At 45.4% G+C, this 22,418-nt stretch overlaps 1 protein-coding gene across 2 annotated transcripts in view; it reads left to right on the top strand.

Moving 5' to 3' along the window:
• The first annotated feature begins 1,081 nt into the window (after positions 1–1,081).
• Positions 1,082–22,418, top strand: part of PLCE1 (phospholipase C epsilon 1) — a 284,075-nt gene continuing 262,738 nt past the window's right edge. For both annotated transcript variants that reach the window (XM_084754874.1, XM_084754873.1), the window contains exon 1: positions 1,082–1,430. The gene's annotated coding sequence lies outside the window, so the exon portion shown is untranslated. The remainder of the gene's footprint in view (positions 1,431–22,418) is intronic.

Below are 22,418 nucleotides of genomic sequence, written 5' to 3'. Positions count from 1 at the left end.
CTTATGGGCAGAATTCTTTGGCTGTCTTGTGCATTTTTGCTCCAGCCTCTCCTGGGCTCTAGAGGCTCCAAGGAGGGGAGATCTCGTTTTTAAGGAGGACCTAGGCTGAGCAGGAGCAGAGCCGGTGGGAGGCAGCCATGATCCTGGCATAGAGCTCATTGAAGTTACAGGTAGTGTTGGGGTGGGCATGGGGGGCTGGACACATCCTGCTGTGTGGTTCCTACTGCCTAGGGCATGGGGGTCTCCTCACAAGATGAGAGCTAGTGTGGAGCTAGCGAAGAGTTCTGCACTGAAGTTGTGGAGGAGAAACTATGGCTGTGGTAGGAAGGTCCAAGGGAAAGACAGATATGAGTTGTTGGCCAAAAGAATCAGTTTTGGTTGAATGTGGAGAGTGTCAGGCTTAAGGTCTTTGTAAAATAGGTAACAAAGAAGGAAAGCACAGGTTTAGGCAAACGGGAGGAGGTTTGGTTTTTCTCCAGGTCTCTGGCTCTCCTAAGTGCAGACAGGGCATAAAACTTTTGCCAGTAGCCAAGGACGCAGAGCCGGCAGTTTCTCGCAGCTGTGAAAACCTCCAGATTTGCTTCGGAAAACCAAACGGGCACTGGTGTTTTCTAGAGGTGCGGTTTAGAAGTCACAAGCATGTGTGATCACACACAGCAAGAGGGATGGGTGTCTTGAGCACAGCGATAGTGCTTGGCAAGTGCTTGCGAAATGAATGGATGAATGACCGTGACCTGAGTCTCCCTGCTGACACCTACTAGAGTAACTTTGCTTAAGTCATTTAGTAACCTCAGGCCTCAGTTTCTGGGTCTGTCACCCCGGACTGGTCAGCAGTAGGGAAGGCAGAGTTCCCATTCTGTCGGGAGAATGGTGACCCAAGGCACAGCTGCAGCCAGCTCCCCCTTGGGCCTAAGGTAGATGGTGGCTTCTGGGCTCCTTGGCTAGGGGGCCAGGCAGGGGTCTCCAAGATTGTCTGGGTGGGGTGGCAGGGTAGTGGGGGCGGGACCGGCCGGCGAGTCGGGGGCGGGCCAGGCACTAGCCGCTCCCCTGGTCGCCCGGCGGCCCGCGGTGGCGCTCGCGGCCTCTCACCCCGCGGGCGAGTTCTGGGAAAGCCCGGCCCAGGGCGGGGGCCCACGCCGCCCCGCTCCGCTCGGCTCCGGGCAGGGCGCACTGCTGGGGCGAGACGCGCGGGCTGCGCCCCTGAGCGCCGGCGGGCGGCGGGGGCGGCGGGCTGGAGCAGTGAACGGCGGCTGCGCGTCCCGCTGTGCTCCCGGGCACTTGCCCTGCTCCTGCGCGCTCCTGGGCATTGGTTGTGTGGCTCATACTCGGTAGCCGGGATTCCCCACGTCTCTGGGGACGCACGCGCGCGGACCAGGTCCCCGAGGGACGCTGCACTTGGGGCCCGCCGCTCAACTGGCTGGAGATCTAAGGTGAGCCTGCGGCTCTGCCGCTGGGTCCCCGAGGACCGCAGACTGAGAGAGCTGGGCTGGGTGCTCTCCCGGCTGGAGTCGCGCCCAGCAACAGCCTGACTGACTTTGCGTACCTGGTGGCTCTGGCTCCCGCCTCCGGGGGACAGCCTAGGCAGCCTGGGGAAATACGGGACTGGAGGTCATCCAATAACCCCGGCCTTGGCTCACCATTTCATGCTGTGTGTGTGGTGTGGAAGTGGCCAATACAAAGAAAAGTAGAGGTCCCTTTCGTGGCGGGACTCAGCAACGTATTTCAAGAAAGTTCTCAGACTTTGTTTCCAGAGAGATTTATCTGCAGACTCCTAGGAAACAGTACAGGACCAGTCTCTCTCTAACTGGTGACTTCGAGAATGGCTATGCTTTTTCTTTAAAGTCCTTCTAAATAACCCAGATACACAATTCTTTGGCCAGGGCCCAAGTTAAGTGCACAGTGTAAATATGCTCCCCCCCTAACCCCTTACATTTAAACCACGGCACATTTGGTTCAATGGATGAAATCTATTAGTACAAGAAATATTCCTCATTAAATGATTTCTGTGCCATTAAAAAAAAAAAGCTGTCTGAATAGATAACTAGAGTCGACTTCGCTGAAAAAATTTTTTTTGTACAGAGTTCACAATTTCATCAGCATTGGTAGGGTTCCTTGTTGTAGGGGCAGGGTGAGGCCAAAGCCGCAGAATAGGCCAGGAACATTGGAACCCAGGAGGAACGGTCGCAAGCCAGTCTTGGGAAGTGGTAGCAGGTGGTTCCGTAGATGCCCAGTATGGCTTTCGAGTTGTCAGTACAGGAAGAGGGCGCTATCCCTCTGATACCATACACAACTGTGGTTTTTCCGACTAATGCACTAGAACAGTGGTTCTCAGCCTGCCTGCGACGACCCTTTCCCAGGGGTCGCCTACTACCAGCGGAAAACACAGATAGTTAACACTACGATTCAAAAAAGTAGCAACATTACAGTAATGGAGTAGCAATGAAAGTAATTTTGTGGTTGGGGGTCACAACATGAGGAACTAACTGTATTAAGGGGTCATGGATGGTAAGAGCTTGCTCTTCCTCATAGATTTCCTCCGGTCTTCCCAGTGGTGGTTCTAAATGCTAAATAGCATTCACTTTCAAGTTTTTTGCCCGAGCCTGAAACAGCTAGTGCCCTCCCCCCCCCCCACCCGGCTTGATTCCTTCAATGGATCATTAAGACTCATATAGATGTGTCATTTTCTCACCCAGGGTATTTGCTGAGACTTTCCTGGCCTTATACCTACCACTCGAAGACTCTCTAGAAATAATTGCGGGCAGGTATTACACGTTAAGACTCTGATTTGTACGAAGTAAAGCTCTATTTTGGGGGAGTTGATGTAACTAAAAGGAACCAGGGAAACACTTCCCATCAGCACATCCTTGGTTGACAGCTCCCAGGGGCAATTTGCTTTGTGCTCCGGTCATCTTCCGCTCCAGACTAGGTTAGAGGTAAGAAGAGGCTGGATGGGATGCTTCCCCACTCCTTCTAGTAAGGCAGGCTCCTTGATGCATTCCAGATTTGACCTTTGTCATCAAAATTTTTATACTTAAGCGGGTGGGGTTCAGTGAGGCTAGAGTCCACGAAGACGGTTGGTTTTCTTTTCTTTTTCTTGGTTACGTGTTTCTTTGGTCTTTCCTAGAAAGGCATTTGATGGCATTTGTTTGGTGTGTGCAGTTTGTTACATATTTTGAAATGAATAAAGGAAAACTGAAAGGGACTGGGCACAGCGAGGGCTTTTGTGAGTAGAGGGGGCATTTTCTTAGAGCATGGCTGTTCTGTAGGTATATGTGTGTTGGCGGACCCTGCCTTCCACAAGCAGCCTGCACAGGTCAGCTGCTTCAGCCCTGCCTGGTTCCTGTACTTTTCTGGGGGTTACTTGACAAATGACGGAAGGTATGGATGGGGCTTAGAAAAGCATGAAGCTTCATGAGCCTTGGGTGGAGAAGATGAGCGTTATAGATTAATGCGATGGGGATAAAAGAGGAAGAGTATGTCAGAAACCAGCTGTGAGGCCTGGCAAGGCAGTTAGGATTTTCCCTTACCCTTTGGCTTCCTGGATGCAGAACCCAGGCTTGTTAATTCAATGGTAATTCAGTTGACTTATGCCTTAAGTAGGTTTTCATGTGCAGACTGGGAGCATAGCTCTCGGTGGCTGCCTTGTCCATATGCTAGCCACTAGCCACATATGGTTAGGTTTAAATGAGTTAAAAACAAATGAAATCAAGCACATCTAAGTGCTTGGATGCTCCATGTGGCTAGCAGACAGTGCACACACAGGGCACTGCCATTATCTCAGAAACGCCTGCCCTGGAGAAGTGCTTCCACGGAGTTAGCCTCCAAAGCGAATTGGTTTGCAAATGAAAATTGACTGTAAGTTTAAAATTTCCTGTTTATAATCCCCTGTTGAGTCTATGTTGATGAAAATAATACCACACAGTGTTCCAAACACTTCATCTGTTAACTTATTTAGTTCCTAGGACATTGGGCCGAAGTGCTAGAGATCTGATTCCTTATCAGTAGCCTTCCATGGATTTATAGATTTGGCAGCAAAACTTGGTCCAGCCTAATACGACTTTGCAATAGTCTCCTCCTTTCTTAGATGGTAGCAACTATTCATACATCTTTACTGCAGAAATAGCAGACAGAGGAGTTGAGTAATATTGGGCATATACACACCTCACGTAAGTGGTTCTCAGCCTGTGGATGGTGACCCTCTTTGGAAAATCCAACAATGTTTACATCGTGATTCGTAACAGTAGAAGAATTATAGTTATGAAGCAGCAACAAAAATAATCTTATAGTTGGGGGTCACCATAACCCAAGGAACTGAATTAAAGAGTCACAGCATCAGGAAGGTTGGGAACCACACTCCCTTTTGTGGACACCGCCAAAATGATTTCTATATCACAGCTAGTTTCTTGGCTTCTACTGAGGAGTGTGGACTTCCATTATAAAGTCCATTTTGAAGATGGGAAAGCAGAGGTGGCAGAAGATTAATGTCTATTAAGTCATAGCTGAGACTCAATCGAAGCAGGCTGCCTCTAGAATCCATCCTCTTGACCACTGTGCTGCCCTGCATCTGAATTTGAGCTCACGATCCATACAAGTGACTGGGTGACACTTAATAGCTTTAATTCATCTCATTGAGAAGTTTCAGATAAAGCTATGGCTAACTTGTTTCATTCTTGAGCTTTGAAAGCTTTGACTACTCAATCCACTCTATCAGGCATGCATAGTGATTGTGCAGCTTGCCCCTTCTTGCCTTCTGCCAGTGGTATTTGGATTGTACCCATTGGCTATGTGGGAATTGGGAGGAAAAAAAAGAGGTCATTTATTGTGAATAGTGGAGAGGCCACTGGACTGTGTTGAGACTTGTGGCTCGTGGGGGCCTGTGTGTTCATGACTGTTGTGGTGGAGGAGATGGCTTAGTCTTAGTGTAAAGGAAGTTCAGTGATGACAGGGCCATTTTGCTGGCCCACTAGGGTTCCTAGGCTTTTTGGCCTGTGTCATAGGGTCTAGATCTACCTGGCTCAGTAGGAAGTCTCTCCAGGAGTTACATGAATTCTTTCTTTAAGGTCAGATGGGATGGCAGGGTTATTCTAGCTGGAGATAGGAACAGACTTCTTATAGCTCCTTTCTCCCCTGCAATCTCAGGTCTAGGTGGCTTCTTCGTGGCCTTTTGGCAAACCCAAAGTTTTGCTTTCGCATACGAGGGCTATGTCCTGAGTGTTCTGCCATCTGTGGGTTCTTTTCACCCAGGACTCTACAGGATCCTGTCTCTAGCCAGGGGACCCGAGTACCTTTTGAAGCCCCCCAGTGGTCTTTGTGTTTTCTCCCTGCCAGTTATCATGGCTGAAAGGATAGGTTTGGACACTCTTGATCAAAGGCAGAATCTCAAGACCCAAGCTTACCTGAGTAGACTTAAATCTTGTTCCTAGCCAGTTCTATAACCCTAGACAAACAATTTGTTTTGTAAGGTAATAAAAGTAATTTCTCAGGGTTGCACTGAGACGTGAGTAAGATGGTTCACCTACAGTGCTTTGCGTAGGCCCTCACCTATACTAACTAGTCAACAAGTTAGCTGCTAGCATTTTGGCTTCTTCACTGTGAAAGTGTTGTTTGGTGTTTGGGAAGCGTATGTGGGAGGTCAAGGACATTCAAGGGTGAGTCCCTGGAATCTGGATGTATGTAGCACTTCACATGACCAAATGGACTCTGCAGATGTGTTTAAAGACGTGATTTTGGATTTCTATGTGGGTTCAGTCTAAGCATACAACCCCTATAAAAGGGAGCTGGAGGGCCAGGATCTGTAGAGGGAGAGGTGTTTTGCATAATGTAAAAAGAGATAAAGGATACAGGCTGGTAAAACACGACTGTAGCATGTGTAGGGTTTGGGTTTGACCCTTAGTCTAAAGGGTGGAGAAAAGGCAAGAAAACAAATTCTTCCCTGGAGACCGCTGGAGGAAGCAGCCTTGAAACCCAGCAGAGATTTCTAACCTCCAGGGCTGTTCTGTGACAAATTTACATCACTTAAACCAGTCGATGTGTAGTCAGTCATCACAGCAGAAGAGAAAATGGACCAGACAGAATCCGAGGCCCTACGAGGCTAAGTTTCTTGCGAAGGGTTCCACAGCGCTTTCAGGTACAGCTGTGCAGTGGATCCAAGTCTCTTGGTGCTTTTCACTGGGTGCCCTGCGATTCCCAAAGCAGGCCCTTCTGAGGAGCCCGGGGCCTCTGCGTATAAGGGAAAGGCAACGTTTGATTTGGTGAGAAGGGCAATGCAACTGGTTTTGTTTCCCTTCAGTTACTGATTGCTGAGGTACTGCTAAGTTCTTATCATTGTTCTGTCATGGCACTTGACGGCTGTGGCCTGAGGAACAGGCTGGGTGAGCAGAACCTGCGTTGCACGCCTGCTCCCACCTCTGTTGCTGCTGAGCCTCCCTCCTCACCACAGGCTGCTTGCTGGCCTTCCTGCAGCCGCTGGCTCTGCCTGTTTATTGGATTTGCCTATTCCGACTCTTCTGCTCCAAATTTCACCTCCCCTGGCCCCTCTGCTCCTCAGACCGAGGCTGTTTAGTGTCCAGGCAAGGATCAGGTTCCCTTAGGTCCTCCATGACAGCCAAGAGGAGTGTTTTTGTCTTTTCTTGTGATTTCTGACTCTCGAGCTTCTAATTCTGGGACATAATCATTTGGACCAGGGTTTCTCTTGTTGCTGTTTGTTTCAACGGTGTTCCAGGAGTGTTTAGAACCTGTCTGATGAGTGAGATGCTGATAGTAGAGACCCCAGCCTTTCATGCTGTGTCTCTTGATTGGTCCCATGTCTCCTTGCTTTATATATTGGGGCTCTGCCTTATATGTTGTATGAAAGCATGTGTGTGTGTGTGTGTGTGTGTGTGTGTGTGTGTGTGTGTGTGTAGTTACATCCCAAGTAAAGATACAATATGCATGCTCTTTAACCCACAGATTTTGACGTGAAAGAAATGTAATTCTGGGTTTTCCCTCATTTCATTCCATAAGTTCGGGTTCTGGATGCAGGTTGCTTGGACTGTTTATATCCTGGCTCTACTGCTAACAACTGGTGTGGCTTCCTGCAAGATACATGGCTGAAATGCCCGAGCATACACAGTGGAGGGTGATAGTGTTACTTATGTAAGAGTTTGTGAAATTGGGTGGGATAATTCATGTAAAGCACCAAGAACACCCCCTACTATAAAGTAAGAACTTAGCCGGGTGGTGGCGGCACATGCCTTTAATCCCAGCACTCGAGAGGCAGAGGCAGGTGGATCGTTGTAAGTTCGAGGCCAGCTTGGTCTACAAAGTTAGTCCAGGACAGCCAAGGCTACACAGAGAAGCCCTGTCTTGAAAAAACAAACAAACAAACAAACAGAATTCAACACATATTAGCCAACGTGAGCTTTTTTACAGGAAAAGAACTGAACTTCTTCACTGCACTGATAACTGGGCTGTTTCCAAGGAGCTCAGTACCTGGATCTGTCTGAGGCCTCTGAGGTCTCATGGTCTTCAGCCCAGAATAGTGGCTGCCGCTTGTGGAGGTTACAGGTCTTCCTCGAGCTCCCATCAGCCAGTCAGCGGGCCTGGGATATGCAGTACAGGATAATGCTTCTGTTCCAAATTTGGATTATAATATAAACTCTACCCTCTGTCTTCAAGGGGTACAGATTTCCAAGTGTCCTCTCCACCCCCCCACCCAAATGGCAGTATCGCTTTACTGAGGTTGAGAGCACTCAGGTAACTGCAGAGGACCCGCCAGAGGAAACAAGAGAGTTGTCAATCCTGACAGGCCTAATAAATAGTAACTGGCCAGTTGGTATCAGACAGAGTCATTATCAGTGTGCCTGAGACCTGTTACATCTCTCTGCTTGGTGGTGACACTGGCGTGGCCAGGTTATAGCCTCCACTGCCCACCACTCACAGTGACTGTGAAAGGTCTCTGTCAGAGGGGCTGTCTGTGGGTGCGCTCTCATCTAAAAGTCAGCTGACATTTGTGTATGTTTATTTCTTGGTAGGAGCAATTAGCTACATTGCAATAATTAAACAGTGAAGCTTCTTTATTCAGAATGAAAGAAGAGGCAGAAGCAAGGAGAGACTCTGTTTTGATGACTTCATTGTAAGTTTAAAGTATATAATATTACTGAGTATGGAAAATCCAGGGAGTGGAAAGAAAATCATTTGGGAAAAACACATGTGACCCCGTGCACGCTGTACACGTCTGGGGTTAAAATATCGTATAACTCACTTTAATTTGGATATCACTGGTATTGCTTCAAGCTCTGTCACTTCTAAAGAACGTGTCAGTTCATTTGTTACTCTACAAAACAAGACCAGACTTCATTGGTGAACATCTTTTCACCAGTGAAATGTTTGCATGGAAGAACTGCAGTGTTGTTCCCCCATCAGCCTGTTTTGTCAATCTCTGGGAGGTAGATACTCTTCACGGAAGTTAAAGACTCTTGGCAGGAAATTTTGTCTCCACTTTTTGTCTTCAGCCCCAAAGGCTGACTGAATTCAGAGGACAGGGCAGAGTCTGAGCTCTTTGTCAGCTGCTGGACCCTGAGCTGCTCAGCAAGCTGGTTTGTTCTGGACGTTGCCTGGCTTGCAAAGCTTGAGGTTTTTCTTTCACTTGTGGCTTGGGCATGATTTAAAAATTCACAGTGGTAGAGATTAGTAAAACTACAAGTAGTTGTGGCAGAAGTATGCCCCGCTATGCTTTGAATCTAAGGGCCGAGGATACAGCTCAAGGAGAGGGTGGGTGCTTGCCTATGATGCGTGGGTTCAATCCCTGGGCCCATGGCAGACAGGAGCTGATAATTGAATCTGTAAGAAGAAGGGCAAGATCTAGAATCTGCGTAAAATGATGCGTGTGTGCAAGGAGCTTTCCAGTGATGCATTTCTGGGGCTAATGTAGCAGCAGCAGTGGCGGCACTGGTGGTAGTGGTGGTGGCAGTGGCAGTGGTGGTGGCAATGGCAGTGGTGGTGGTGGTGGCAGTGGTGGTGGTGGCAGTGGTGGTGGCAGCGGCACTCTGGGAACCTTGGGTCTTCTCCAGTGACACGTCTTGGGTCTAGGCTTTTTGATTGCCCAGTGCTGACTGAGAATGGCTGGGGATTCTCCAGTGTCAAGTCATGGGATGGCTGACAACAGGTGACAGATGTCCACATCCCAGACAGGCAAACCCAGATCAAATTAGTTACAGAGGACGAGGGAGTAAGCTTATTTCTAGCCACCCTGTACTGCCACCGTCCCAGCAATCATGTCGTAAAGTATGTCACCTGTTTAAGGGTTAAAACAATCTTTAATACAAACTTCATTTTAACAACTGAAGTTCTATGCATTGTTGTGCGTATATGGGTTGTGTACGCACATGCATGCCTATGAGTGTGAAGCTACAAGTTGATTCTGAATGCCTTCCTCCATCCCTGTCCACCTTATCTTTGAGACAGGGTCTCTTACTGACCGCGGGACTCACTGATCAGCTAGGCTGGACGATTAGCCCACTCCAGGCGTCTGCTTGTCTCTGTCTCCCCAGTTCTGGGATTGCAAGCACATGCCACTGACCTTGGCCTTTTTTTTTTTTTTAAAGCAAGTTTCTGGAGATCCACTTCAGGTCCTTGTGCATGCACAGCAAGTACATCACTGACTGAGCCATCTTCCCAGCCTGCATATTTTATCTTTTAATAATTAATACACACGTTGTACATCTGTCTGTGATTTAACTGATTCTTTGACTCTGGGCTATGCCAAACAGTGATTTAAAATTGAGGACTGGAAAGGAGGGGCATCCAAATTTGACCATTGGTATTGAGAGTTGAAGGAACTGGTCTACTGGAAGACTCAAGACTTTGCCAAAGTCTCCTACCTGAGGACAGGTGGTACTAGGCTTTGGCTTTCCAAATCAAAATTGAGATCAGCCTGTGAATAGATCACACAGAATGTTAGATGCTGGGTTGCATCATACCCAATCAAGGAGAGAGAGAGTCTCAACAGCATTAAATTGTGTCAGACTTTGGTGTGGTTCTGGGTTCATGGACATCCCCTTCTCCTTATTCTAGGCATTAAACTTAGGCCTCGCACTCTGATGTTTTCTGCCCCTAAACTACACAGACAGCCCTCTGCTTCTGTTCTGAGATAGAGCCTTGCTGCACATTCCTGGTGATCTCAAAACTGTAGCTCTCCTGCTTCCACCTGCAGAGCAGCTGAGATTACAGAGAGTAGCTGGCTTAGATGTGTGCACCACCATAGCCAGCCTCTTCATGTGGCAGCTCTGTAGAAGGTTTATACATCCCCCTATTGTTGGCTGTTTTGTGGCTAATCTCCACTTGATTTCTGTGTAACTATTGACCAAATTTCTAGTTTTATTCCCTCCCCCCTCCCTTTCTTCCCTTCTTCTTGTTCATGTTCGTCTTGTTCTTGTTCTTCTTCTTGTTTTTCTTGTTCTTGTTCTTCCCCCTCCTCCCCCTCCTCCCTCTCTCTCTCCTCCCCCCTCTTCCTTTCCTGAGGATTGGGCCCAGAGCCTTGCATATGCTCTACCGTGGATCACATTCCCCCACAGTTTTTATTTTTTATTTTTACATTTTGCGCTATGATATTCCTAAGTAGCCCAGGCTGGCCCACATTCTTGGGCTTAAACAATCCTCCTGCCACAACCTTGCAGATTATAAGGTGCACATCATGCTTATCTTCAAGTTATCTCTTTAGCTTACGAAGTCCTAGAAGTTCACAAGGTATTTTTTAAATTTTATTTATATTTATTTATTTATTTATTTATTATACAGTATTCTGCCTGCATGTGTGCTTGTAGGCCAGAAGAGTGCACCGATCTCATTATAGATGGCTGTGAGTCACCATGTGGTTGCTGGGAATTGAACTCAGTACCTTTGGAAGAAGAGCCAGTGCTCTTAACCTCTGAGCCATCTCTTCAGGCCCTCACAAGGTACTTTTAAAAGAGACTCCCAATAGGTGATGTAAAAAATGCTTCCCCAAACTGTCACAAGCAAACATGATGATTCATCCCTGTTGTCCTAAGTTCTCAAGGGCTCATGGTAGGAAGGTTGCTAAAACCCAGGAGTTTGCAGTCAACCTGGACAACATTATCAGACCCCAATTTGCCGCTCTAATTTACAATATGTAAGCGTGCTCTTTCCAAGTGATGTTTCAGCAACCGATTCCAGTTTTTAACCTTTGCAAAAGTTTGGTATTTTATAGTTTCAAAGGTGAATTTCACTAATAGTAATGAAAGATGTTTTATCTATTATCATCAGTTTTTTTCTTAGTTACTTAAGCATGCTTTTTGCTCTGTGTCTCTGGTCTTCTCTCTTTTTTTTTCTTTCCCTTCTTCAATGCCTATGCCCCCAGTCATATTTTTTAGTAGGTTTTCCCCTGTGTTTCTCATTTCCAATTAGCATTTTCTTCATTACTGAAAACTGCAAGTTTAAAAGCTAGATAACTTGGGAAATAGAAGTACAACAAATAAAAAAGATGGAAAAAACCCACCTCTTATAATTCTGCACTAACATTATTAATATTTAGTGTATGGTTCTCCTTAGTGTGTCTTTCCCTCACTGGGCCAATGGTGCTGCATGCCATAGTGTGCATCTTCATTTAATGTCATTGTCAGTACAGAACAGGTGGCATTTCTCTCTACTGTGTGGCTTTGTGAGTTAATACATATTCCATATTATGTGCTTTAACAGCAACCAGGAATGCCGGCTGTGTATTCTGTATAGCACAGGGGGAGGAGGCAGTCTGTGCACGAGGTCTCTGTGGGAGAGCAGTAAGTACAAGCAAACATGTACACACACACTCACACACACACACATATGCACACACACAAATTAAAACAAGTTTTTAGCTAGTAATTTGCACTAATTACTTATTGTCTAATGTTGGATGATTCCTAACACATTTGTATATTTAAAAAGTCAGTTCAAGCCTGAGCTATCTATCCTTTGATTTTTGAAAATATTTTTAGTTGGCCTTGTGATATCTGTTAATTTTTCGCTAGGAAAATTCTTTCTCCTAGTACTTACTCAAACAGTCTGTATTCCTCGTTGTCTAGCCTCACAATTAACTTATGTTAACTTTGAGACACCTGCCCAAATCTTAGAAATGTGTCGGAATTCTGCTTGGGATTTTAATAAGCATATATTAATTCAGAATCTCCCATAGCTGGCTATTCTGTCCTGGTATGCTTTGTGACTTCCTCAAATGTTTTTTATGCCTATGATGTAAAGTTTATAGAATTTCTTACTTAGAGTTTTGAGATGTGTAAATATTTTTTCAACTCTAATTTTTATTTTTCCTTATTCTTATAATTTTCATCAATGGGATCAATAAAATTTAACATTCTCCTTCATTTTCCTCTTCTAAATTCTTCCATATCCCAAACATATCCCTCCACATCCCCCAACATGTCCCTCTTTAAACTTTATGTCTTCTTGAAATACGTTAGTATTTTTTACTTAATCAACTTAATTTTGTAGTGATTGTCCTCGGTCTTATAGGTAAAGAATTATGTTATCCCCAGGTTACCCTTTCTCTTTTATAAAGGTTTCAGCATATTAATAACTCAGGGTAAAAACTGTGGGCCCCTGTATATCAGTCCTGAGCTTAAGGAAAATGTCTTTTGTATTTACTAATGAGTATGACATTGGCTTTTGGTGTAAAATAGTGTAACGCTCTTTGAAAAAGTAGTATCATATTCCAGATTTTTAAAAAATGACAGGTGATTAAATTTAGTCAAATGCTTTCAGATGATTTATGCATTTTCCTGTTTGACCTACTGTTGTGCTATGTCTTGTTAACAAATGCCCTACTGGTCAGCTATATTTGCAGCTAAGTTGAGGCAATTTATTATCATTTTGTTAATGCATTGTGTCTCTAATACAGAGGTATTAATCTGGAGCCTGTTTAGATTTTATTTTGGAGTTAAGTAAAAATAGCTCTAATAGCGCCATGGTCAGAACAGGTCAGAATTAAAATTAGCCCAGGGCTCCTGAGCGTGCATAGATCGAATTCCAGGAGATCCCTGGTGCTTTTCTAAAAGTGTGGGCAGCTTCAGATGTGGCAGTGAGCTGGGGCCTCTGTTTCTGAGGGAGGCAGGAGGGAGCGTGAGGCACACACTGCGCCTCGGTTCATTGGGGCTTGTGCTTTTTAAAAGAAGTTTTGGCTAATCAAGGGTAATCTCTACATTTGCCTTCCTGTGAGATGAAAATGGATTCTTCCTACCCTCTCCTCCTTTGAGAAATCCTTTCTTTGTAACCCTCACAAGATAAGCAGCATCCGAACACTACTGTTAGCTGGCTAGACACCATCCTTGAATCACAGAGAGCTGCTTGGACACTGTATTTGAGAGATGGAATATGTGCCTCCTCCTCTGTAGTGAGAAGACATTCAAGAACAGAGCAGCAAACCTGGGCGATAAACTTAGGGCAAAGCATGACAAAGCCAAATTCAGTATCATTCTAGTTTAGAGGAAAGGTCTGTAAAAATATGTTCCCTAGGTATATAGAAAGGAGAAAGCTATGAAACCTTAAAAAAAAAAATTGAATGTCAGCATCTACAGATCTTGGAAAAGACCCTAACATGTGGCTGCTCTGTGGTGTCTTTGTAAATGAGCTGAAGAGAATCTGAGTATAACCAGTAAGGAGCTGGCTGGTCGCCTCTTCCCTCTGTCTTTGCACATTCTTGCCACTTGCATGCTATTTCTCATTTTTAAAAACTACGATGAGAAAATATTCTCATTTATTCGATATAGTTGTGTGTTCAGTGGCCATTTTGAGTCCCTACTGTGTGTTAAGTACTAGATGGACTATGCCAACTGATAAGAGCCCTGGTGGGAAGGATCCAGATGTGAGATCCCTCACACCTGTTGCTCACCCGAGCTGGCCTGAGCTAGTGGAGAATGCGGGAAAGGACATGGCAATTTCTTACAAAATAAGACAGCAGAGTATTTCCCCTTCGTCAGTAGTTCAGATATTTTTTGCTTATGGAAGAGAAGTCTATAGAGCATAAAAAGAGAACAATTATTTATAAGTTGTAAGTTTTTGGTAATGTTTTGCCAAAGGGCCTTGACTAAAATCTCTGTGCCTGGATTCGTGGTAAAGACATTTCTATTATAACTGCTTTCTTTTGTAAAGCACCTCCACGCTCACTTTTCCTTCCTGCAGGCGTTTCTTCCCAGTTTAAAGGATTTTGAAAGTAATGGTTGATGCAACTGAGCAGCATCTTCCAATGCATAAAAGTAGACTGTACGAGGAGAGGGGACTGCTCACCTTGTGGCCAGCTCTCTTTAGCACGGAGGCTGAAGAGAAAGCTTGGGCAAATACCCAGGTTGTTAGATGCCTTGGTATGAGGAAGCCATGCAGGTTCATGTGGAGTAACTAGTTCTCATAAATACTTCATCATTGATTTATTGCTTTCTTAACTTTTTGCAATAGAGCACTGTCGGGGTTTGAGTAAGAATGGTCCCCATAGGTTCATATATTTGAATGCTTTATTTACTAGGAAGTGGGAGTATTTGAAAGCATTAGAAGGATTAGGAGGTGTGGCCTTGTTGGCAAAAGTGTGTCACTGGGAGTGGGCACTGAGGTTTTAAAAGCCCATGCCAGGCCCAGGGTCTTTTTTTCTCTCTGTCTGTGGATCAGAATACAGCTCTCAGCCTCTGATCCAGAGCCATGAGTGCTGTCAGGTCCCCACCACAAGGATAAAGCCTCTGAAACTGTAAGCAAGCCCCCAGCTAAATGCTTTTTTTTTTTTCATGAGTTACCTTGGTCATGGCGTCTCTTCACAGCAACAGAACGGTGACTAAGATGAGTACTGTGGCTGTTTCTGAAATGAGGATGTTTTCTGAATGTCTAATTCTATATCCAGGAGTTGCTTTCAGACCTCTTATAGTCCAGGAAGGAAATCAGGGTACAAAAATACCTGAAAATCTCAATGTCTGTACTAAATATCTTGGTGTAAAATGACTTGCGGATAGAGCAGGATTTTTGTCCTGGGGTTTTCTGATGCAGAACATAGGGCAGAGAGGAGGCAGAGTGTGATCAGTGGACCAACCCTTGGAAGGCTTGGAGTATTAATTGCCATGGTGGGAAGGGTGGTTTTTGAGGCCTTCTCTTCAAACGTGTTGGGTTTCCTCCCTGTCACAAGCTGAGTTTTACCTTCACATGATGAATCCAAAGCTGCCTGTTGCCCTGTCTCACTCCTGGGCTCCAGACCTGTCAATCAAGCTGCCCACCAGGCACCTCTTCTGTATCCAAAATTGAACTCAGTCCTTCTCCAAGGCTGACTCTCTGGTACTCTCCACAGAGGCTGGACCTCCACTCCCACTAGGATCTTAGTTTTTACCGCTGAGAATTTTTCCTACTGATCTCTCACCATGCTTCGCTGCTTTCCGTCTTGATTGTTTGTCTTTTGCTATGGCCTATGTGCTCAGTGAAGACAGGCAGGGTTCTTGTTGGCTGTTCTGATTTCTTCAGCGCTCACCCCAGATGGAGCCTGAAACACAGGTCTTCAGTAAATACTTGCTTAATTGTATAAGCAGAGATTCCTGTGTGTTTTACATCTTGCCTAAACATCTCTGTAGTTAGGCAGGCCTCGACCTGGTCCAGCTCTGTAGTTTACTGACTCCAGGAAGCTATTTAAAATATTTTGAGATAATAACTAATTTGCAAATCAAGCTGGTTTGAGTCTAGTTGCGTCCATTTCTACATGAGTACCTAGCTCTTAGGTGCCTAGCTCTTAGGGCCCTGTTGAGAGTGAGTGAAATAGAGTATGTGAAGTTTACTGAAGTGTTATACATGGTATGGCCCATTGTTGTAAAAGTCAGACCCACCCTGGGGTATGGAGGTTCATCAGCATAGCTTAGGGGGTGTACGCTTTATCTTTGAGAAGGCAGGGACCTTCGAAAGGTCCAACTGCATGGCACACGAACCATGTGCTCTGGAGTCGTAAGATGGATTCGCACGAAAACCCAATCACTTAGCAGCTTTGAGACTTTTCAAAGTTTGTATAATAATTTTCAACTCCAGTCTCAAAATGGCTAAAACAGGGGTAACAGTACCTCTTACCAGGGCTTGCTGTAAGGTAGAGAGTGGCATCTCTGTTGGTTGTTTTTCTGTTGCTGTGATAGAATCGCCTGACTAAAAGCATTTTGGGTAGAAAGGGGTTATTACCTTGCAATCCCCAGGGGATGCTCTCTATCTTGATGGGAAAGTCATGATAGCAGAAGCACAGGGCAGCCTGGCAACCAGGAAGCAGTGAGACCACATTTCATCCAGGTACAGGAAACTGAGAGAAGGGAAAGTGGTCCAGGATCTAAAGCCACAAAGCCCACCCCTCACTGAAGTACTTCCTTCAGCAAGGCTCTATCTCTTAAAGGCTCTGTGGTCTTCTCAAACAGCACACCACCAACTGGGAGCCAAGTGTTCAAATGCTCAGTCTGTGGAGGACATTTCTCTTCAGACCACTGTAGCATCCAACCCTATCATCATCACCACCATCATCACCACCATCACCACCACCATCACCATCCTCCTCATTTTCCTTCTCTTCTTCTTCATCATTTTGTCATTTTCTTTATTCTAGTGAAAAGCTTCCAAGCTGCCTGTATCTAGAGCTTGGCTCTTGGCCCCCTGTAACATTTTTTTTTTAAATCAGATACTTGGGCAAGGCATAAAACTGTATTTTTTCCCCAAATGTGTCTTAAACTGAAGAGATAGCTAATAAAATAGGTGGTAGGGTGACCTCAGTGGGCTGGAACGTTGGCCCTTTGTCCAGTAAGATATTTAGTAGGTTTATCAAAGCAGCCAAGAGCAAGGAGACCACTTGAAGGTAGTTTGTCTAGCCCATGGCTTCTTTAACTGTGAGTCATGACCCTGTATGGGGTCACATAACTGAGTGTAGGAGTAACAAAAAACTTGGCCACAATAAACGGTTCCTTGAACACTTAACAGCAACAAATTAATTCACAGTCACCACAGCCTTAGGCTGCCGTAGAGGGCACATGCACTTTACATCGGATATTTCCTCACTCCACACACTGCCAATCAACTGTCTCAACTCATGTATAACTCAGCATATCATAGACTGCAATGTTTTTACTGCATATACCAAGTTTACTCCCCTTATAGAAATATTATTGTTTAAAGAAAAACTTTCAATATTTTCCTACTGCCATTCTTCAGTATTTACATATCAAATTAATCTACCTTTGGATTGCACTGTGGTAGAAGGTTTGATTTTAAATATTGACATTTAAATTGCTGACTTGAGGTTCACTAAGAAAAAGTTAAATGAATTTTGGCTTAAGATCAGCATAGAATTTCCCAAATGTCTGGAATGGCTCTAAAGAAACTTTTGTCATTACAAAATTGTGTGTGTGTGTGTGTGTGTGTGTGTGTGTGTGTGTTGTGTATGTGAGTATGTGTTTGTGTGTGTGCGTGTGTGGTATGTATGTGTGTTTGTGTGTGGTGTGTGTGGTATGTATGTGAGTGTGTATGTGTGTGTTGTATATGTGAGTGTGAGTATGTGTGTGTTGTGTGTAGTGTGTATGTGAGTGTGAGAATGTGTGTGTGGTGTGTGTAGTGTGTATGTGAGTGTGAGTATGTGTGTGGGTATGTGTGGTGTGTATATGAATGTGTGTGGGTATGTGGTGTGTGTGTGTGTGTGTGTGGTGTGTATATGAGTGTGTGTATGTGTGTTTGTGAGTGTGCGTATGTGTGTGTGTATAGCACTATTCTCAGCATTAACAGTTAAAATACCAGTTAACTCTGAAAAATGTTGAAGATGCTCTGTGTCCTACAAGATTCAATACTTGCCTAATATTGAATTCTTTGTTCAAAAATAAATAAGAACATCCATCTCATTAGTATGCAAACTTGGTTTCATCTTTACAAAATGAAAACACTGAATGCGTACCAAAAAATTGTTTTGTTTGATTGATTAGTATACCTGTTTGATACACATATATACCTTCGATCATGTGAAAATGTCTCAGGGTCATAAATGGAAGTGCTTGGGAAGGCCTGTCTAGAGTGAAAAAGGTGTGTCCTGGGGTGGGGTCCTTGGCAACAGAAAGCAGTTAACAATGAGAAAGAGCCTTTTAGAAAAATCAGACAGTGAGAACTAACAAAGTATTTGGGGATGGGGACGCGGATAAGAAGGGCCAGAGATGATTGCTAAGTGTTTTTCTGGGTTCCTGGGGGTTGAGGAGGTGGGGGGGGGGGAAGGTGCCAGATAGATAACAGGAAAGAAGTTAGGAGGAAGAGCATAGCCCTGAGAGGAGGGAGGGAGCTGGCTGGATGCTGGATGCTGACTCTGCCAGGCAGGAAGCTGGAAAGTCAGGACTGCTGTGCTATGCGAGGGAGAGGCTGTTTCTGGAAGGAGGCATTTGGGAGTCATCCATGGAGGTGATAGTTGAAGCTGTGGGTGGGAGTGGATGGTGTGGTTCAGGAGCGGCCCTGCTATTTGCCATCATTAGCATTGTTGGCCTTAACTCGAGATAAAAAGGATAAACAAGTGCTTGCTGAAGTAGGAAATAGTTCTATTTAACTCATTAAGACCAAGTTCTACAGGATAAATAGCTCATACAAGAATTTCAGGTTTAAGTGTGTGTGTGTGTGTGTGTGTGTGTGTGTGTGTGTGTGTGTGTGTGTATCCTTGACTTATTTTTAATCACAGAACAATAATGTGGATGCATTCTTACAGATATAACAGTCTCTATTAATCCTTATCAAATCCTGGCTTCTTTTTCAAGTGTGGCTACTGTGCTGCAGTTTGGGAGGCAAATTTAAGGACTTCTCTATGCATTTATGTCATATACACACATGCAATGCACATAAAGGTGTACTTTTGGCTTTTGTGGAGTTGTATTTTTTTTTCTACTAATGAGCTCACAGTACATTTTGCTCTTCAGTTTGTTTATATTTTAACAAGTGTGACTCTATGTCCTGAGATGTAGTGCAGGCAGAGAGCTGGTAGGGTGCTTGCCCGGTGCGCTGGCTAGTTTGACATCAACTTGACACAGGCTAGAGTCATATGAAAGTGAGAAAATGCCTCAATAAGATCTGGCGGTGGGACATTTTCTTGAATAGTGCTTGATAGAGGAGGGCTCAGCTCATTGTGGGTGATGCCACACACACCCCCGGCCTGGTAATAGCGAGGTTTTATAATAGGGAGGCTGACAAGCCGTGAGGAGCAAGCCAGTCATGAGCATCCCTCCATGGGCTCTGCATCAGTTCCTGCCTCCAGTTCCCTGTCCTGACTTCCTGTCTTGATTTCCTTTGATAATGAACCATGATGCAGAAGTGGAAGCCAAATAAAACCCTTTGCCCCACAAGTTGGTTTGGTCACGGTGTTTTATCATAGCAATCATAGCTCTGATTAAGACACCTAGCATGTGCAAAGCTGTTCTTTTGATTTTCCTGTACTATGAAAAAAAAAACCAGTAAATAGAGCTATCAAAACTTAATACGAAATAATGTGGATTAGGAATTTCTTAGGTACATTTATCGAGACTTAAGTTGTTAAAACAGCGAAACCTGTTGCTCTGGGTGTGAACATGCTGTTGTGTTTACTTACTCCCCGATGGGTGGAATACACCTCACTTTCAACTGCTTTCTTCTTTTCCTCCTACAGGAAAAGAGGGAGGCAGGAGTTTATAAGATACCCAGAGCAAAAACAAACACAGGCAGAAAGGAAGGAGATGGGCAGTGCCACTTTTTGAGGTTGCTGAAGTGACTGAAGGAAAGATGTATGCTTTTGAAGGTGTAGAGGTAGAAAGGAGGGGTTCCACAGCGCATGACTGAGATGGACCATAACCATTGCCTCTTTGTGTCTTATACCCATCACGTCCGAGAGGCCAACGAGTAATATGCCGCCAACGTTTTAAAGCTACTCGCTGTGCTCAGCCATGGTCGGTCCTTCCTAGTGTCCAGAAGATGGCATTGTCAGAGGTTTTTGGGGAGAAGCAGGAAAAAGAATGTACTGATGAGATGCAGTACCCCATTTCCATCCTCAGGTCCACACCAAAGCTGGGGGGAGGTTAATTCAAAGTCTGGGAAGCTCTGAGATACTTCCCTGTCTACAAATGCACTATTTGTTCCATTGTTCTGGACTGCTTGGGATTGAGGCAAGCTCCTGCAAAGACTTCTGGGAAAGGAGACGGAGCCCCCCCACCCCCACCCCACCCTGCCGCGCAGGCTTTGTCTCAGTTTGATAATGTACTCTGGCTGTCTGTTTCTGCCCCTTTCTGCTTTCCCAACCTTATATCTTTTGAACCATAGCACATCTTGAGCAAATTAGGTGCATGCTTTATGCAAACCGCCGAGGCTTCAATTTTCTTCCCTTCATTTTGGATGCCTTCTGCTGGGATTCTGAGATTTCACCAGGTGCTAATCTGCAGGGAGGCCAGCTGGTTTCGCCTTTCTCCTGGTATCCTGCTCTGCTAGGCTAGGGAAACTGCCTGGTGACTAGGCCCCTGGGTGCTCAGGATTATCAGCATATTCCTTGTGGATCAAAGCTGGCTGGCATTTTTCTCTGTCTCTCTGTCTAGTTCCCGAGTGCCTGGCCCACCCCAGCCGAAGTCCTTTCTGCTAGCAGGCCAGTGAACTCTGCTCTGTCTTAGCTTCCTTTGCTCTTACTGTAGCCAAACTCCACTCACCCTCAGGGCTGCTAGGCTAATGAATGGGTCCTTTGTCTGCTCAGCCTCCACCGGTGTGTGAGTGTCTGCAGCAGCCTGTGGGAGAGTGTCTGCTGCCTCCATCTCCAGCTGCATATTCCAACCCCCTGCTTTGCTTAGTTCTTCTCCTCCTCCCAGCATGCCCAGTGATCCAGCAACAAATGCCCAGGACTCCCAGTGCTTGGCGCTCTTCTCCGTACAGTAGGCTGCTCACTGTTCTTCCTCCTCCCACTTTTCTCTGTACCATAAATTCAGTTTAGGCATGGATCATTCTAGAAAGCCTTCCATGCTGACCCTGGGTTTCCTGTTTCAAGCCTGTCTCAGTATTGCACAATGTCACCGAGAGTAGTATTGACTGGGGCCTCAGTTCACACTTGTTGAACACCGCTTGACCCAGGACAGCAAGCATCTTTGTGGCCATCCTCTAGATTTGCCTCGGATCTCCGACTTCAAAAAGCACAGCTTGCTTTTTTGAGGCCCACGTTGAGAAAGCTGCCTCCCTTTGTCCTGAATTGGTTTCATTATGTTTGGATGGTCTCTAGGTAGAGTGTTCTCTGCTAGAAAAAAAATGGCAAAGTAAGACGAAGACACACCCAGGGCAGAGTCACAAAAAACGAGTCCCTGAGGCCCCTTGGGGTGGCAAATGGCCCTTCTTTCCCCTGAAGCACAATGCCCCTACTGCTGTGTGGCCTCTTTTCTTTTACCAGGCACCTTGGCATTCTCAGTCTCATCCAACCTTTCTCATAAATCGCTTTGCAGAATAGGAAGCTCTCATTATGTACAATAAAACAAGCGAGGCCAGTTGATTTGTTTATCCTGTGAGTAGTCATTGAGGTTTTGAAGGAAGTTCTGGTTCTAGTTGAGGAAATCAAGTAAGTAGTAGCAAGTGTGTAAATAATTTCCAGTGGTGGCAAGTGCTAGGAAACCAGGCAGGCAGAGGGGTGCAGCAGAAACTCAGGGGGTGGTGGGGAGGGGCAGCTTTCACAGCAGGCAAAGGGTTTCTGAGATGACAGAAGTCAAAGGGTGAGATGGAATGAGCCCGCTGATGTCCAAGAGGACTGCCGAGGTCCCAGGATGTAAACTGCAGCTGGAGGCCTGATGAGAGATCTGTCCCCAGCATCTTTTAATGCTCTTTTCTCTTTACCATGCTCACCCATGAGTTGTATCAAAGACAGGACTTGGATTTATCTAACATCCTTGAGGTAGGCAAGGCCTTGGAAGATTTTACGAAGTGCTGACCCCAGACTCTGAATTTGAGTATATACAGAGAGTCTGGAATGAGAGAGAGATACTGCATGTGTGCTAGGGTGGCTTTACTTGTCTTATACAGTGCCTTTCTCAAATGACCCTTTGCGGTAAAATTTTCTCTCTTTCCAGGTCCTTAGACGCATGTTAGACCACATCCCCTGGATGGGGAGGCCTGGTGGCACTCAGAGGAAGGATAGCAGGCTACCAAGCAGAGACTTGATATGCTATGAGCATATACAGGGGAAGGAGGTCCCCCTCAGTCATAGCCATAGGGGAGGGGAGTAAAGGGAAAATGGGAGGGAGGGAGGAATGGGAGGATACAAGGGATGAGATAACAATTGAGATGTAATATGAATAAATTAATAAAAAATATTAAGAAAAGAAGCATGTCAGAGGCACTTTCCCCAGTGTAGTTAAAAGAATAACAGCCCGCTATATGTTTTCCAACTGTGATAAAATAAGTAATCTTTTAGGCATGTTAAAATATAC

This window comes from Acomys minous (assembly GCF_964271855.1).
Source record: "Acomys minous genome assembly, chromosome: 2".
NCBI classification, from domain to species: Eukaryota; Metazoa; Chordata; class Mammalia; order Rodentia; family Muridae; genus Acomys; species Acomys minous.
This window is presented reverse-complemented; position numbering and strand designations above follow the sequence as displayed.